Source organism: Miniopterus natalensis, chromosome X (assembly GCF_054644295.1).
Source record: "Miniopterus natalensis isolate mMinNat1 chromosome X, mMinNat1.hap1, whole genome shotgun sequence".
NCBI lineage: Eukaryota > Metazoa > Chordata > Mammalia > Chiroptera > Miniopteridae > Miniopterus > Miniopterus natalensis.
The window spans coordinates 16784832-16802746 of record NC_142103.1 but is presented as its reverse complement, the minus strand read 5'-3'; positions in this window follow the sequence as shown (position 1 = coordinate 16802746).

Here is a 17915-nt window from a genome sequence, read left to right as displayed (position 1 = left end):
TTACTTTGTGCCAGGCATTGAATCTGAGCATGGGATTCCCTGAACACAGTAGCAAGTCTCGGATGGCCCTCTGCTGTTTGTCCGATGAGCAAGTGAGTAACAACCCTTTTCAGAACAAACCTGAAAAGCAGGCACTACTATTCCCTGTTCTACCAATTAGGAGATTAAGGCTTAGGGAAGCTAAGTAACCTGCCCAAGGTCATGGTTAGTAAGGGGAAGAGTCAGGGTTCAAACCCAGGTCTGTCTGACTCTAAGTCCTGGAGATACATATATATACGGCTCTTAAAGTCTCCCCCACCCTCAGCCTCCTTCACCCAGGAAGGTTCTTGACTAGCAGACACAGTCCTCTGACATCTTTGGTTCCAGTCATTCCTGTGGATATAGCTGCAGCCTTCCACGCAGAGGGCAAATATTCCAGCTGCCCCATCAACACGCACTGCCTGCCACAAATGGCTCATACCCCAAGGGTTGGCCGTATAATGAGGTGGCTGCCCCTGGAAACTTCCACAACCTTCCCGTGAGCAGCACACCCTTGGCCAGTCACAAGCCCAGGCCCATCCCTGGAGGATGCACTTCCTGGAAGTTCTGGTGGTAGAGGATTTCCTTTTAGGGAGCTGCTGTGCAGTCCGGAACCAGAGCGCCTATCAGCAGACAGGACGGCTCCACCTTGGCTCCGCCTTAGCTCCACCTTCCACAGTGTGGGCTGCTTCCAAGTACCCCACTCCGCTCCTATGGAACCTACTGACCTCTTGTGGGCAGAGTGTAAATGCACTGAGGCCAGACAGCCTTGGAGGGCTTGGCCCTCACTCACTTTGTTGCACTCCAAGAGCTGCGCTCCCATATCTTCCTGTTCATTGGAAGCCAGCTAAACCCCATCAGGTTTGATTTGTCTGACTGCTGCAGTGGGTAGGTCTCGACCTCGTTGTGCCTCTGTTTCTTTATCTGTAAAATGGGGATAAACGGAGGCCCCTACCATATTTTAAAACCCGACAAACAGCTTTAATTGGGGGAATGTGAAGGTAGATTCAAGATGCCAGGGCTCCGGGGGGGCACTCATGAAATCCTTGGTACCTGACCAGAATGATTAGGTATTATTGGACAATGTTAATGAACCTTTTTCATGTCACAGTAAACAAAGAACATATCTGTCTAGCACACTGGGATAAAAGGAAGCCACCGGAGCTGGTGCAGAGCTGGCTCGGGCTTGGCCCAGCTACCCCAAAGACAGAGGGCATGGCATCTCAGCCTTCCTAGAATCTTTTAAAAGGATTATTTCAAAGCAGTTCTTTCCCCTCTTTCATATAAGTCAGCCAGCAAAGGGTTTAGGTGGGTGGCCCTGCCTCTCAGAGACCTGCAGTGACCACAGACACAGGTGGGAATGGTAGCTGAGCAGTCGGCCAGGGTCCTCTATGCCTGCCCTGCCCTGGCCATAAGGCGGAGCTCTGCAGGTTCTGACTCAGTGTGCACCTTTCCTAATGCAGAGAGGCGAGGACATCACAGCCACCCCACACACCTCCGGGCAAAAGCAGATTGCATCATAGGACAACCAGAGTCTGTCAGATACCAAAGACAGGGTGACTGGCCAGAGCAAAATGGTGAGAGGCGCATGCGTCTTCTGTCTCCCCTCAAACCTCTTGTTCCCTTTCCTCTTCCTGCTACCCACTCACGCCTCACTGACGCATTCATCCAAAAAGCCCTTAAAGAGTGGCAACTCACCCTGGCCAGTTTGGCTCATTGGTTACAGCTTTGGCCCATGGACTGAAGGGGTCTCAGGTTCAATTTCAGTCCAGGGCACGTACCTCGGTTGTTGGCTTGATCCCCGGCCCTGGTCAGGGTGCATGTGGGAAGGCAACCAATGGATGTGTCTCTCTCACATCGATGTTTCTCTCTCTCTCTCTCTCCCCCTTTCACTCTCTCTGAAAAAGCAATGGAAAAAACATCCTCAGGTGAGGATTAAAAAAAAAAAAAAGAGTGGCAACTAATTGCCAAACCCCATGCCAAGAAATGAGATTACAGGTTGGAACTCTTGGCTTCAAGGAACTCAGTCTGGTAGAAAGACATGGAAAAAGAGGAGCTGAGCAGGGATGTGATAAGTCCAGTGGTGTCTGTAAAGAGGAGGCAGGTGCCATGGCCTTAGGCAGCCCCAAAGTCAGGCAAGTTTGCAAGGACACTTGAAGAATGAATGGGAGTTGGGGGGAGGAGAAACTGGGAGTAACAAGGCAGCTGTCCAGAGAGGACATGTATAAAGGAGGCATTGAGATATGGGAGAATGAAACACGTTCAAAGCACTTCAAGCTGTCCAGCTGTGCTGGAGTATAAAGTACTAGATGGGGGTGGGGGATGGGGGTGGGGGTGTAATGAAGTCAGGCAGGCAGCAGCCAGGTCCAAGAGGTACCAGTTAAAGGAGCTTTTACTTTATTTTAAAGGCAACAGGGTCCCCTGGGGCATTTTTAAACAGGCAAGTACCATATCCAAATTACTTTGAAAAAACACTGCTCTGGCAGCAGAGAAAGGGGCAGGGTCTTTGAGGCAGAAAGACTGGTGAGGAGGCTGTTGCAGTTATTTGAGTTATATAGGTTCCAAGCCCAACCTAGGACATTGTCAGGGAGAGCACAAAGGAGGGATTTGAGAATCCTTAAGTCAGCAGAATCAACAGTGTGTGGTGGATGATGGCAAGTAGGTGATAAGAGAGACAAGTTGTGCCAAGGGAAGTGCCAATTTTCCGGCTGGAGTAACTGGGTACATAGGGGTGTCATTCACTGAGCTCCGGAACACAGGGAGGACCCAGGCTGGGGCAGGGGTTGGGGGCCACTGTGGATATGTTGGGTCTGAGGTACTTGTGGGACATGGAGATGGGGATGTCTAATAGCTGCTTGGATATAAAAGTGTTATCACTCGCCCAGCCAGTGTGGCGCAGTGGTTGATCATCGACCCATGAACCTAGAGGTCACTGGTTCGATTCCCAGTCAGGACATAAGCCCGGCTTGTGGACTCAATCTCTAGTCGGGGGTGTGCAGGAGGCAGCAGATCAATGACTCATCATTGATGTTTTTATCTCTCCCTCTCCTTTCCTCTCTGAAATCAATAAAGACATATTTGAAAAAAAACTCAGCATATCTCTGATTAAATTCTGACCTTTAAAAAAATATGTTTTCACTTAGCAGCAGGGGTCTGGACTAGAGATACAAATTTGGGCATCTTCAGCATATGGGGGTAAGCCATGGTTATGAATGAGATGATGAATAGGAAAAGAGGGCTAAGGATGGAGCTCTGACGATCACAAGCATTAAAGGAATGTAAAGAAAATGGGAGAGAGCAAAGTGTCCTACAAATGAAAGGAGGAGAGAATGGCCAGCAGAGCCAGGTGCATCAAAGAACTGAAATGAGATAGGGTTGAACAAGGAGAGAAGTTTCAATGGAGCGGTGGAGGCAGAAGTCAGACTGTAGTGGGCTGGTTCCAGAAGTTTAGACTGTGAAGGGGAAGAAACAATAAAAGCTAGAAGGGGACTCTGAATTTCTATGTGGAGGGGAAGAGACAGTGAGAGAGGGAGAAGTTGAAGTTACAGGAAAGAGAGAGGGCAGAAGTGATGGAACAACAAGCAATATGGTTCTTAGGGGAGGCGCAAGGGGAGGTGATGAGAACAGGGCCTGAGCACGGAGGTGGGGGTAGGGGTCTGCCTTTGGCAGGAGGAGGGAGTTGGGGTAGGAGAAGAGGGTATTGCAGGTTGGGTTTGCTTCTCTTCCAGCCCTGGAAGAGAAAGAATTGGAGGGAGACGTTGGGCTGCACTGCAGGTGTGACAAAGACCTCGGCCAGTGCCATGGGAAGCTCTGAAGCTAGGAGTTGGGATCAGGGGGCCAGGCCTTTATACCCATCAGTCATTCGCTGGATGCAGGCTGCCCTGGAAAGGGGCATGACATTGGGCAAAGCAGCTGTCTTCAGCTGAGGCAAACCCCAAAGAGGTCTGACAGCTGAGGGATGTCTGCTGCAGGCACTGAGCCCTTCAGTCCTGAAGGTGTCCAGGGTAGCACATACAGTGTCCACTACAGAAAGGAAGGGGGCGCTATTGCATTTGAAATGAATCTGTGGTTCATTTAGTAAGGGGCTGAAGGAGTTCACACTGGTGGCCTGAGTTTGTCCTGTGAAAATGGAAGCAAGTCCTTCTGCTGAAAAGGGAGGCTGGTGAAGATTGGGGGCTGGAGGAAAGTGGAATGGTTGTGGGATTGTTATCTCAGGACACTGAAGAGGAGCTGAACAGGGACATACGATAGGATTGCCAAGTGGTGTTGGGGTCGTTTTTTTTTTTTTCAATCCTCACCAGAGGACATTTTGTCCATTGCTTTTCAGAGAGAATGGAAAGGGGGAGGGGGAGAAAGAGAGAGAGAGAGAGAAACATCAATGCGAGAGAGACACATTGATTGGTTGCCTCCCACATGTGCCTTGACAGAGGCCGGGGGTCAAGCCTGGAATCAAGGTATGTGCCCTTGGCCAGAATCGAACCCTCCACCCTTCGGTCTAAGGGCCGGTGCTCTAACCACTGAGCAAACTGGCTAGGGCGGTGTTGCAGTCGTAGTTGAAACTAGAGAATGAATCATTTTGGCAGGCCCAAATAGTGTGCAGATTTCACGGTTTTAGTTCATTTACACCAGGAGATGTCTATAATAGAGAAGAACATGTTATGATACTGTGTTCCTTTCTACCTTTCACAATCTTTTCACCTATTTCCTAAATTCTCAGTCTTTTTCCTAAATTATTTCCTAAACAAGACCTACATTCAGTAGGTAACTGTTGCTTTTTTTTTTTTTTTTTTTTTAAATATATCTTTATTGATTTCAGAGAGAGGAAAGGAGAGGGAGAGAGAGAGATAGAAAAATCAATGATGAGAGAGTCATTGATCGGCTGCCTCCTGCACGCCCCCGACTGGGGACTGAGCCCACAACCCGGGCATGTGCCCTGACCGGGAATCGAACCCCAATCGCCTGGATCCCAGGCCGACGCTCAACTGCTAGGCCATACCCTGCAGGGCTAACTATTGCTTTTGTTATGATGTTACTTATTCTAATGGCACCAATCTGGCCAATGGCAAATAAAACTATGTAGATATTAAAATATTATAAACCAATCAGAAAAATTATTTCAGAGTTGACATTAAAGAAAATAAACACTTGTGTATGAGCAGACAAAAATTACAGGAGTCAGGATTAAACCTAATTAGCAAGCAAATACAAAATGTAGAAAATTACAAAGGAAAACAAATTATGAGCTACAAAGGAAAAACCACTGCTATAATGGTGAAACATAAAACAGGTGGCCCATCAGGCATCAGAATGACAAAAGAGAAGTACACTGCCCACTTAAACGGGCTTTTAAAATCCACACAGGAAGTACATGGGTAATCACTCAAAAATGGTATCTTGCTGTTCGGAGAAGAAAGGGTCCCCGCATGAGGGGGAATGGTTAGACTTAAGAACTCCCTCGGCTGAAAGTGTGGGCTAGACAGCCAACTGTGCCTACCTCAGGACACCAGCTTGGCATCTATGACTAACTATGAGTGAGTAGCAGCAACTTTTATAACTGGCAGTAGCAATGTGGTTCCTAGGGGGGAAAAAGAAATAGCCAATTCAAGAACAAAGTCAGCATTTGTGATGGGGCCTCACCCTGCTTCCCTGCACAGTTGCCACTGAGCATACATTTTAACAAAGACTTCGCTGCCTGAACTGTGACTCTAAGTGTAGAAATTTTAGGACACAAAGAAGAGCAGACCTAGAGGAGTTGCTCTTTAGTAGGTATCACCTCGATGCACCCTAAATCATTCTAGATACAAAGTGAGTCAATCCTGCTTCCAGCTCTGCCTTAGAGAGATGGGGCTCCCCACAGCCTCAAGGCCCACCACTCTCAGTAAATATCATCTTACAGCTCCTTCCACCACCTGCCTGGCCACTCAGTATGATTTCCAGGAACTCCAGTTACTGTTCCACATCCCTTACTCCCAAGTCTTAGGAACACGCATGCATAGAAAGTACAGGTGATCTTTTCAAAATTTTTTATTTTTCAATTATAGTTTATACTTAAAATTATTTTGTATTAGCTTCAAGTGTACAGCATAGTGGTTAGACAAACATTTACATTATAGATGGAGTGCCAGACAATAAAATCAGCAACAAAAATATTTAGGGTTTTAGGGGGAAAGCAAGGAAGGATAGGAAGTATGGGGAGGTGATAAAATTTCAGATAGAATGGAGAGCAAAGACCTTACTGAGAAAATGACATTTAAGTGAAGACCTGAAGCAGGTGAGTGAGCAGGAAAAGCAGATATTTGAGGGAAGAATGTTGCTAGCAGAGGGAATAGCAAATGCAAAGGCCTCAGGGTAGGGAGTGTACCTGGAGTGTTTGAGGGCGAGAAAGGAGACATTGGCGCTACAGGGGAGTGAACTGAGGGAGATGGTAGTTGAGGTCAGAATGAATGAATGAACAAGTAGTGGAGATTGTGCCTGGTGCTTGGGAGCATGGGAACCAAACTGGTCCCACAGTGTGGAAGCCCTCCAAATCCTGCTGTAACTCACAAGGGAGAGGAGAGGCCCCACAGGAATGCCTATTAATAACTCACTCTCATGGATACAGACAACAGACAGCCAGCTGTCAGAGGGGAGGGGCTGGAGGGCTGGGTGAGAAGGGTGAAGGGATTAAGCAAAGGGAAAAAAAGACTCATGGACACAGGCAACACCAAGGTGATTGGCAGAGGGAAGGGGGGTGGGGAGAGGTAGAAGAAGGTAAAGTGGGGATAAATGTCACTTAACTTAGGGTGGTGAACACACAATACAATATACAGATGATGTACTGTAGAATTGTATACCTGAAACAATTGTATGTAATTTTATTAACCAATGTCACCTCAATAAATTCAATAAAAAAGTTAAAAATAGCTCACTCTCTCCAGCTCCATTCCAAAGGCATGACTGGATTCTCGTGACTGGACTCCCTACTCCACCCCAAACCCCCAGCCACCTGGGAAGATCCTTGAATTTCCTCCTCCTCAGTCTGAGATTAGGGCTAAACCTGCAGGAGCAAACTGAGATTATAAATTGACCTTTAGCTTTTAGATAGTCCATCCTTCTACCTCCAGAGAGTACTCTACTCATTTGTCCTTTGGGATAGTGAGGGCATGATGGGCTTGTGGCCACCTGTTCCCTCTAGTCCTTCTCAGATTAAAAACTTTCAATTAGGGTTTTTAGACAGCAAATTCTCTTTCAACGTCCCACTTTCCCACCTGCCTCCCTCATTCTGGCTCTACCTTCAGAGGCAAAAAGATAAGTGACCCTCCCCTCCTTCTGGGATCTCTTGTCTGAGAACTATGGCTTGCACTGTTTCCAAGAGTCCAGTCAAACCCTCTATTATATGAAAGATGATTTGTAGTTCTTCAGATATTTTGATATGAGCTTTATACTTTTCAGTATTATAAATATCCTTACCCAATCTGTATGTGCCCTGATCAGGGATCAAACCCACAACCTTGACTTCCTATATTTATCCCTAGGTATCTTTATGCTATTATAATGACTTAATATTTATTTTTTTTAAGTTTTCAACTGCTTGTTGTTTATATACAGAAATGCAATCAATTTTTGATATTGACCACATGTCCAGCAACCTTTCTAAATTTATCTATCAATTCAAATGTTTATTCTTCAATTCTTTTGGATACTCTATGCACACAACTGAGTTTTCTACAAATGATGACAGTGTTATTCCCCCCCCCCCATCTTTAAACTTTCTATGTCCTTTTCTGCTCTTATTGCACTGGCTAGGATTTCCAATTCAACAGTAATACAGGGAATCCTTGCCTCAGTCCCACTTTCAGAAGGCAAGCTTTTAAGTACACTTGCTATAAGATTTTTAAATAGATAACTTTTATCATAATTAAGAATTTTTTCTCTATTCCTAGTTCCTCATTTCCATGCGTATACTTACAATAAATCCCTATTACTTAAGATAACTTGAGAATGTTTCCTAACATCTAAAAGAGCTAATTAAAACAATGATAATTTTGTCACTTTCATTCAATATTTATAACTCTCAATTTTATTTTTGACACATTTTTTAATTAAAAATTTTTTTTCAATTACAGTTAAAATTCAATTATTATTTTGTATTAGATTCAGATATACAGCATAGTGGTTAGACAATCATATACTATACAAAGTGTTCCCCCTGATATTTTTAGTACCTACCTGGTACTGTAGTTATTACAATATTATTGGCTATATTCCCTATACTGTACTTTACATTTCCATGACTATTTTGTAACTACCAATTTGCACTTCTTAATCCCTTCACTTCACCCAGTCCCCAAACCTCCCTCCCCTCTGGCAACCACAGGTCTGCTCTCTATATCTGAGTCTGTTTCAATTTTGTTTGTTCATTTTTCTTTAGATTCCACATATAAGTGAAATCATATGGTATTTGGCTTTCTCTAACTTATTTCACTTAGCATAATACCCTCTAGGTCCAACCATGCTTTCACAATTGGTAAGATTTCACTCTTTTTTATGGCCAAGTAATATTCCATTGTATGTGTGTACCACTAATTTTTTATTCTCTCGTCTCTTGGTGGGCACTTGGGTTGCTTCCACATCATGTCTATTGTAAATGAACATAGGGGTACATATATTCTTTTGAATAAGTGTTTTGGGTTTCTTCAAATATATGCCCAGAAGTAAAATTGTTGGGTCATAAGGCAGTTCCATTTTTATTTTTTGAGGACCTTCAATAGTTTTCCATCAGTGGCTGCACCAATCTGCAATCCCAACAACGAACAAGAGTTTCCTTTTCTCCACATCCTCACTAGCACTTGTTGTTTGTGATGACAGTCATTCTGACAGGTGTGAGGTGATATTTCATTGCGGTCTTAATTTGCATTTCTCTGATGATTAGTGACATTGAGCATCTTTTCATATGTCTATTGGCCATCTGTATTATGTCCTCTTTAGAGAAGTGTCTATTCAGGTCCTTTGCTCATTTTTTAATTGGGTTGTTTGGTTTTTTGGTGTTAAGTTGTATGAGTTCTTTATACATTTTTTTATATTAACCCCTTATCAGATGTATCATTGGTGAATATGGTCTCCCATTAAGTAGGTTATCTTTTCATTTTGTTGATGGTTTCCTTTGCTGTGCAAAAGTTTTTTAGTTTGATGTAGTTCCATTTGTTTATTTTTTCTTTTGTTTCCCTTGTCCAAGAAGGTATATCAGAAAAAATATTGCTAAGAGAAATGTCAGAGATTTTACTATGTTTTCCTCTAAGAGTTTTATGGTTTTGAGTCTTACATTTAAATCTTTAATCCATTTTGAGTTTATTCTTTTTTTAAACAACCTTCACCTGAGGATATGTTTATTGATTTTCTAGAGAGAGAAAAGAAGAGAGAAATATCAATCAGTTGCCTCCCATATGTGCCCTGACTGGGGATTGAACCCACAACCTAGGTATATGCCCTGATTGGGAATCAATCCTGCAACCTTTTTGGTGTATGGGATGATGTTCCAACTGAGCCACCGGCTAGGGCAAGTTTATTCTTGTATGTGGTATAAGAAGGTGGTCTAGTTTCACTGTTTTGCATGTATCTGACCAATTTTCCCAGCACCATTTATTGAATAGACAGTCTTTACCCCATTGTATGTTCTTGACACCTTTGTCAAATATTAATTCACCATATAGGTGTGGGGTTTTTTCTGGGCTCTCTACTTTGTTCCATTGATCTATATGTCTGTTTTTATGCCAGTTCCATGTTGTTTTGATTGCTATAACATTGCAGTATAGTTTGATATCAGAAAGTGTAATACCTCCAGCTTTGTTATTCCCAAGATTGCTATGGATATTCAGGGACTTTTGTGGTTTCATATAAATTTTTGGAGTATATGTTCTAGCTCTGTGAAATATCCCATTGGCATTTTGATAGAAATTGCACTGAATTTATAGATTGCTTTGGGCAGTATGGACATTTTAATGATGTTAATTCTTCCTATCCATGAGCATGGTATATGCTTCCACTTATTTGTATATTCTTCAATTTCTTCAGTGTATTGTAATTTTTTGAGTACAGGTCTTTTACCTCTTTGGTTAAATTTATTCCTAGGTATTTTATTTTGATGCAGTTGTAAATGGGACTGTGTTCTTAGTTTCCCTTCTCTCTTTGCTATTTACACTTATATCTTTTGGAATCTTACGCTGTCTTGTGGCTTTGAAAAAAATCTATATACTGAAAACTCCCAAATTTATATCTCTAGCTGGACCTCCCCAAATAAGCTCTAGATATATATCCAACTGCCTACCAAACATCACCACTCTGACAGCCAATAGGCATTTCTAACATATCGTGTCCAAAATACGTATTATTGCACTTATCAGGGAAAGTTTCAGGGGCAGCTGATCCCAAGCCTCAGTAGTGTCATCAAGGACTACATTTTCTCCTTCACATGGCTCTGCCATCCTCAGTGGTTCAAATTTGCCCTCAGGGGTTCTTCTTCATTTCAAGATGGCTACAAAGGTCAACACCACATCCAAATGCAGCAACATCCAGAGGCCCAAAGGATTGGCTCTGCAGGTCTCTGATCTAGGATCAGGAAATCTGGTAGGCAATCTTTTGAGTCTGGCTTCTTTAACCTAGCATGTTGCATTTGAGAGTCATTTGTTTTGTTGCAGGAGTCAATAGTCCATTATTTTTATTGCTGAGTAAGTATTTCTTTCAATTGTTTGGATGGGCCACAATTTGTTCATCTATTCACCCATTAGAGAACATTTGACTTCTTTCCAATTTTTGGTGGTTGTGCATAGTGCTGCTATAAATATTCACACATGGGTTTTTGTGTGAATGTAAGTTTTCATTTCTCTAGGTTAGATATCTAAGAGTAGAATTGCTGGGTTATCTGGTAAATGTATATTTACTTTATTTTAAAAGTTGCCAAACTTTTTTTCCAGAATGGCTGTAACACTCTGCATTCCTCCCAGCAATCTATGAAAGTTCCAGTTGCACTGAACGCTCACTGGCACTTGGTATTGTCAAGTCTGTTTGCCAGTTTTTCAATCATTCTAATAAGGATGTAGTAGTATCTTACTGTGGTTCTAATTCGCATTCCTGACTGGTGACAGTAAACTTCCTTCCGTTTACTCGTTACCCACATAAACTTCCTTCCATTTACTTGTTACCCACATAGTGCTTGGCTTCCCTTCCTCCCCATCTCAGTAAATGGCACTTCAATTCACCCAGTTATTCTAGCCACAAATTGAGACACTGTCTTTGATTTCCCTCTTTCCACAGCCAATCTATCAGCTGGTCCTGATAACAAAATCTCCAAAACACATTCACTTTCTCCAACTCTTCCTTCACTACCCTGATCCAACCACCCTCATCTCTCACCTGGACTATGAGAATAGTCTCCTAATTGGTCTCCCTGCTTCCATTCTTGCCTCCCAACAAGCCATTCTCCATGTGGCAGCTAGAATGATTTTATAACATAAATCATGTTACTCCTTTGCTTTAAAGTCTCCAATAATCTCCCACTGTACTTTTAAGATCCAAAATCCTTGTTTGGGCCTGGCCCATGGCTCAGCAGTTGAGCATCGACCTATGATCCAGGAGACTGCAGTTCGATTCCTGGTCAGGGCACATACCCAGGTTGCAGGCTTGATCCCCAGCAGGGGGCGTGCAGAAGGCAGCCAATCAATGACTCACTCTCATCACTGATGTTTTTCTCTCTCTCTTCCTCTCTAAAGTCAATAAAAATCCTTATTTGGGTCTGCAAGGCCATACATGGCCTGGCTTCTGCTCACTCCTTGGACCTTACCTCTTGCCACCTGTTTGCCCTCTGGCTCAAACAATCTAGTCGCACTGGCTTTCTTTCTGTTCCTCCAACATGCTAAGCTTATCCTTCCATAGGGCCTTGGTATTTTCTGTTGCCATCATCTGGCCTGCTTTCCCCCTGATCTTTATTTACCTGGCTGACTCATTGTCGTCTTCCGGTTCTATATTGCTCAAATGGCCCCTCCCCAGAGTCCATCCCCAACCATTTGTCATTCTCTATCATATCACACTATTTTAACTGATCACTTTCTTGTTCACTTGTCTGTCATCCCTGTCCCCAGAATCTGAGCTACTTTCTTCTCCACTATATTCCCAGACCCAAGTACAATACAGGAGTCCTCACTTAACATTGTCAATAGGCTCTTGGAAACTGTGACTTTAAGCAAAATAAATTCTAAGACCAATTATACCAAAGGCTAACTGACATAAACAAGAGTTAAGTTCCCATGGCATATTTCTGGTCACAAAACTTCTAAATAAAGACCCAAAACACTTCTAATATTAAACATCAAAATAAATGTGAGCTACGTATCTACTTAAGAAAGATGAGTAAAAACAAGTAAGATCATTCTTTTCCAATCCACTTATTCCAGTTCAAGATCATGGGTGGCCAGAATATTTCCTGTTAGCTCAGGGTGCAAGGCAGAAACCAACCCCGGACAGGATTCCCTTCTATGGAAGGGTACATCATACATACCTGTATTCACTCAGACCAGAACACTGTAGACATGCCGATTCACCTCACATGCACAGCTTTAGGATGTGGGAGCACCGAGAGAAAACCCACACAGACATGGGGAAACATGCAAACTCCACAGACAGTGGAGGCCCTGGCTGGGAATCTATTTTTTTCCTCATCAACATTATCACCAAATGACATTGAATGAAATGTTATTCAGGGACCTTCTGTATCTAGCACGTAATAAATAGTTAATATGTACCAGTTGATTGACTAAAAGGTAGATTAACCTTGAGCAGGAATTGGGGCCACCAATTCCTCTGACACTAGAAAGAGAAATGGCAGCTGACACAAATAAACATGCCCCTACATTCTTGGTGCTTTGGGGAGGGAAATCATCTGCTGAGAGAGTTTGCAGGCACAGAGGTTTGGGGAAAGTGGTGGGAGAAGAGTCTAAATTATTCCTAAGAGAAATAGGAGACTTGCTGACCCAAAACACATAGAAGAAGGGTTGACTGGCGGTGGTGAGATTATCTGATATTAGAACCATAAATTCACAATAGCAAACTCCACTCATTTACAGGATATGAACCCTCATCTATTTGGGTAAAAGATCAGAGAAAGCAGATTGCAGGACTGATTCTAAATTGGGTGCTCACAAGGCATATGTTATCATATTAAAAGGAGGTAAGATTAATCTATTTATTTTCTCGATGGCTGCTGTAATAGAAATCAAGTCCAGCGTCAATCAAAAAGTTTGATAATTAGGAAACATTTCCAGTGGATTCAAATATTTGGGCATAATATTATTACCCTACAGATTTGTGTAAAATGGTTTTTAAAAAAATTATAGGTCTGGCCTGTGTCCACCCAGCTGTAATTGCTGTCACTATAATGAAGGGTTGCTGCCTCTCACCCACTTCCCAGATCTGTTGCAATTCCAAACTGGTTTACCTTTGAACCAAGAGTTAACGCATACCCTTGGTATTGCCACAAGTATGTAATATGAAATTTCTTTATGACCTTCCCCCAAAGGCCTTTCAGCTATTTTCCAGAGTTACTGTCAACTAGAAAAGGGCAATACTCGGACAATGGCTCTGGGGAGTCAACATGCCACTGTGAGACAAGTCAGACTGGGAGTTTCGGGCACGGGGTCAGGAGATAAATGGAATTTCAGCCTGAGTTCATATCAGAACAGGCCTAGTGAGTTTGCAAATACACCCTGAGTTTATTTTCCTTGTTTAAAAAGAGGTAAGGTTTACAACAGCACCAGAAAAAACAAAGTACTTAGGTATAAGTTTAAACAAAATATTTGCAGGATCTGTACATGAAAAACTATAAGACACTGATGAAAGAAATCAAAGATCTAAATAAATGGAGAGATATAGCGCACTCATGGGTTAGAAGATGCAATGCTATTAACATGTTAATTCTCCACAACTTGATCTTTAGATTTTACACAATTCCAATCAAAATTCCAGCAAGAATTTTGGAAATACCAATAAGCTGATTCTAAAATTATATGGAAAAGCAAAGGAACTAGAACAACCAAAGTAATTCTTAAAAATAACAAAGTGAGAAGATTCATACTATCTGATTTCAAGACTTAATAAGGTTACAATAATAACTAAATGAAGATAGTGTGGTATTGGTGCAAAGACAGACAATAGACAGAAAAGCCCAAATATATAGTCAACTGATTTCTGACAAAGGTACAAAGGCAACTGAGTGGTCAAAGTCTTTTCAACTAATAGTGCTAAAAAAATGGACCTCTATGTGCAAAAAAAACCTTTACACATGCCTCACACCTTATATAAAAATCAATTAAAAATAAATCATAGACCTAAATATAAAATATACAACTGCTAAAGAAAATATAGAAGAAAATTTGCACAATCCTGCATTATAAAAGGTACAACACTATCAAGAGAATGAAAAGACAACCCACGGACTGGGAGATGTTGCAAATCACGTATCTGCTAAAAGAATTATATCCAGGCTAAAGAGCTCTTAAAACTCAACAATAAAAAAACCCCAGCAAAGCCTGTGTGGCTCAGTGGCTGAGCATCAAACTATGAGCCAGGAGATCATGGTTCAATTCCCAGTGAGGGCGCATGCCTGGGTTTCTGGCTTGATCCCCAGCAGGGGGCGTGGAGGAGGCAGCCGATCAATGACTCTCATCATTGATGTTTCTATCTCTGTCTCTCCCTTCCTCTCTCTGAAATCAATAAAAACATATTTTAAAAAGTTTAAAAACGGGCAAAAGATCTGAACAAACTCTTCACAAAGAAATTATACAGAGAAAAATTAGCAAATAAAAATATGTTCACAATAAAAAATTACCCAATTAAAAATGGGCAAAGAATTTGAATAGCCATTTCTCCAAAGAAAATATAGGGTGTCCCAAAAAATGTACACACACACTTTGAATAATTTATAAAGGCAGTGTTTCTTAAAATATATTTCATTTTCAAAATTGAGCTATCAGCTGTTAAAGTGTGTATACATTTCTTTGGGATACCCTGTATACAAGTGGTCAACAAGTATATAAAAAGTTGCTCAATGTCACTAATTGTTAGAGAAATGCAAATCAAAACCATAAAATATCACCTCACACCTATTAGGAAGCTGTCATAGATCAGAAAAGACTAAAGAGGCACAACAGCTAAATGCAATGTGGGCTGGAACAGAAAGAGGATGTAGCAGAAAAACTGATGAAACCCAAATGAAGTCTACAGTTTAATGTTATTGTACCAGTGTTAACATCTCAGTTTTGACCAGTGTAATATGGCTTTATACAGGGTGGGGCAAAAGTAGGTTTACAGTTGTAAGTATGCAAAACAGAGTTCATTCTTACATTATTATTTACTAATTATTGTATTATTTTCCATATGAACTATAAACCTACTTTACCCCACCCAGTATATATCAGTCTGCTAGGGCTGCTATAAAAAAATACCAAAGAGTGGGTGGCTTAATCAATAGATATTTATTTATTTCTCACAGTTCTGGATATTGGGATGTCCAAGATTAAGGTGCTTGCTGATTTGGTGAGAGAACTATTCTGAGAGAGACAGACAGACAGACAGACAGACACATAGAGAGATGGAGACAGAGTGACAGAGACAGAAACAGAGAGGCAGAGAGATACACAGAGATAGACAGAGACACAGAGACAGACTGAGACAGTGCCCTCTTCTGAAGGTACTAATCCAATCATGAGGATCCCACCCTCATAACCACATCTAAAGCTAATTACCTCCCACAGACCCATCTCCAAATACTATTACAGTGGAGGGGGGGGAAGGGCTTCAACATACAAATTTTTGAGGAGGGCCACAATTCAGCCCACAGCATTATATGATGTCTGTATTAGGGATACCAGAGTGAAGAGTATGCAAGCGCTTGCTGTACTATCTTTGGAACTTTTATGTAAATCTAAATTTATTCAAATTCCCCCCCCCAAATATATCTATACTGATTTCAGATAGCAGAAAGGAGAGGGAGAGGGAGAGAGAAAGAAACATCAATGATAAGAGAGTCATTGATCAGCTGCCTTCTGCATGCCCCCTACTGGGGATCGAGCCCACAACCCAGGCACGTGCCCCAACCAGGAATCGAACCGAGATCTCCTGGTTCCTAGGTTGAACGATGCTCAATCGCTGAGCCACGCCAGCCAGGCTGGGCCAAAGATTTTTTTTTAAGTGAAAAAAATCAAGGTAAGAAGAGTTAAAGGTGCTGGTAAGGAGACTTCAGATCATCAATCACAGGATCAGGCTGGATTAAAGGGAAGAGAGATGGTGATGGAATCGCAATACTGGGAAAAACAGGAGGATCAAGGTTCTGTGAAGTTGGAAACAGGTTTAGGTCACTGTAAGTGATGTCTTTTCTTTCCCTGAGGAATACAGAACATTAAAAGCTCAAGTGCAATGGAGTGTGCTTCATTATAATCGAGTGAAAAAGAAGAACAGTCAGGTGAAGCAGAAGAATAAAAGATCAGAGAAATAAAAAAGGGAAGATTTTTCCTTCAGAAAGGCAGGTGGTCCACAGCCAGTGGTCAACATCAGCTCGTTTTTTAGCAGCTTCTCAATTTCTCTTAAACAATAAAATTATACTTCCAAATATCAGTGGAAACATAACAATTTACCATTTTAACACAGTTGATCATTTAAAATCCAAAAAATAGAATAAGAGTCTGAAATTTCAATATGCCTCTTGATACTAACATTAAAGCACTGTAATCGCTGCTAAGATACAAGTAAATAAAGACAACAGAGAAACGATGTCAGGTTATTTTAATAACTATTTCAATATGAAGGAACAAAAAATGGAGAGCACATGCTTGTTTGGCGCTAATAGTGTAACAATTTGCAGTCTTAAAGATGAAGCAAATTGCATAATTTGAACCAGATGTTGAAATGGTTTAGGATTGGTACCCAAGAACAAACATTTCAGAAAAGATGTAGAAAGGTAACCACACATTCACTACAGGAAGTCCTCTATGCAATCATCTCTACATTGCACTTTACTTGGTTTCTCAAAATGAAATTGTGATCTGTTCTCAGTAATATATATATATTTAAATCCCACAGGAGATTCAGCATAGTTGTATAGTCAGATTTCTGGCTTTATCACTCACTGGCTATGGGAACTTGGGAAAATGAAAGTCGCAGAGCCTCAGAGTAGATATCTATAACATTATAATGGCAGATGGTACAGTAGCCCCCCCCCCATCTGTGGTTTTTCTCTGTGTGGTTTTAGTTATCCACCGTCAACCATAGTCTGATAATATTAAATGGAAAATAAGTTTTAAATTGCATGCTGTGCCAAAATCTCATGCCTGGGATGTGAACCATCCCTTTGTCCATCCATACTGTACATACTCCCCACCCATTCATTAGTTTCTTAGTAGCCGGCTCAGTTATCATGTCGACTGTCAAGGTATTACAGTGCTTATGTTCAAGTAACCCTTGTTTTACTTAATAGTGGCCCCAAAGAACAAGAGTAGTGATACTGGCAATTTGGATATGCCAACGGAAGCCGCAAAGTGTATGTATACACAGGAAAAAACATAGTATATATAAAGTTCAGATATCTAAAGGAGTCTTGGAATGTATCCCCCACCCATGGATGGGGGGGGGGGGCGCTACTGTAGTTAAACCTCTCTCATGAGATTATCTTCTTGTTTAACTTAAGGTAATACGTACACAGTGCTTTCCATGGCACTTGACATAAAGTACTCAGGAAAAAGTTGCTAGTATTATTACTACTACTACTACTAAAATAACACCAAAATTATCCTTCAAATCTAAAAACAAAACAAAACAGGTTTGAAAGCAGTGAGAGAACAAGAGTAGCAATGATAGGAGGTTGTGGAAAGAGAACA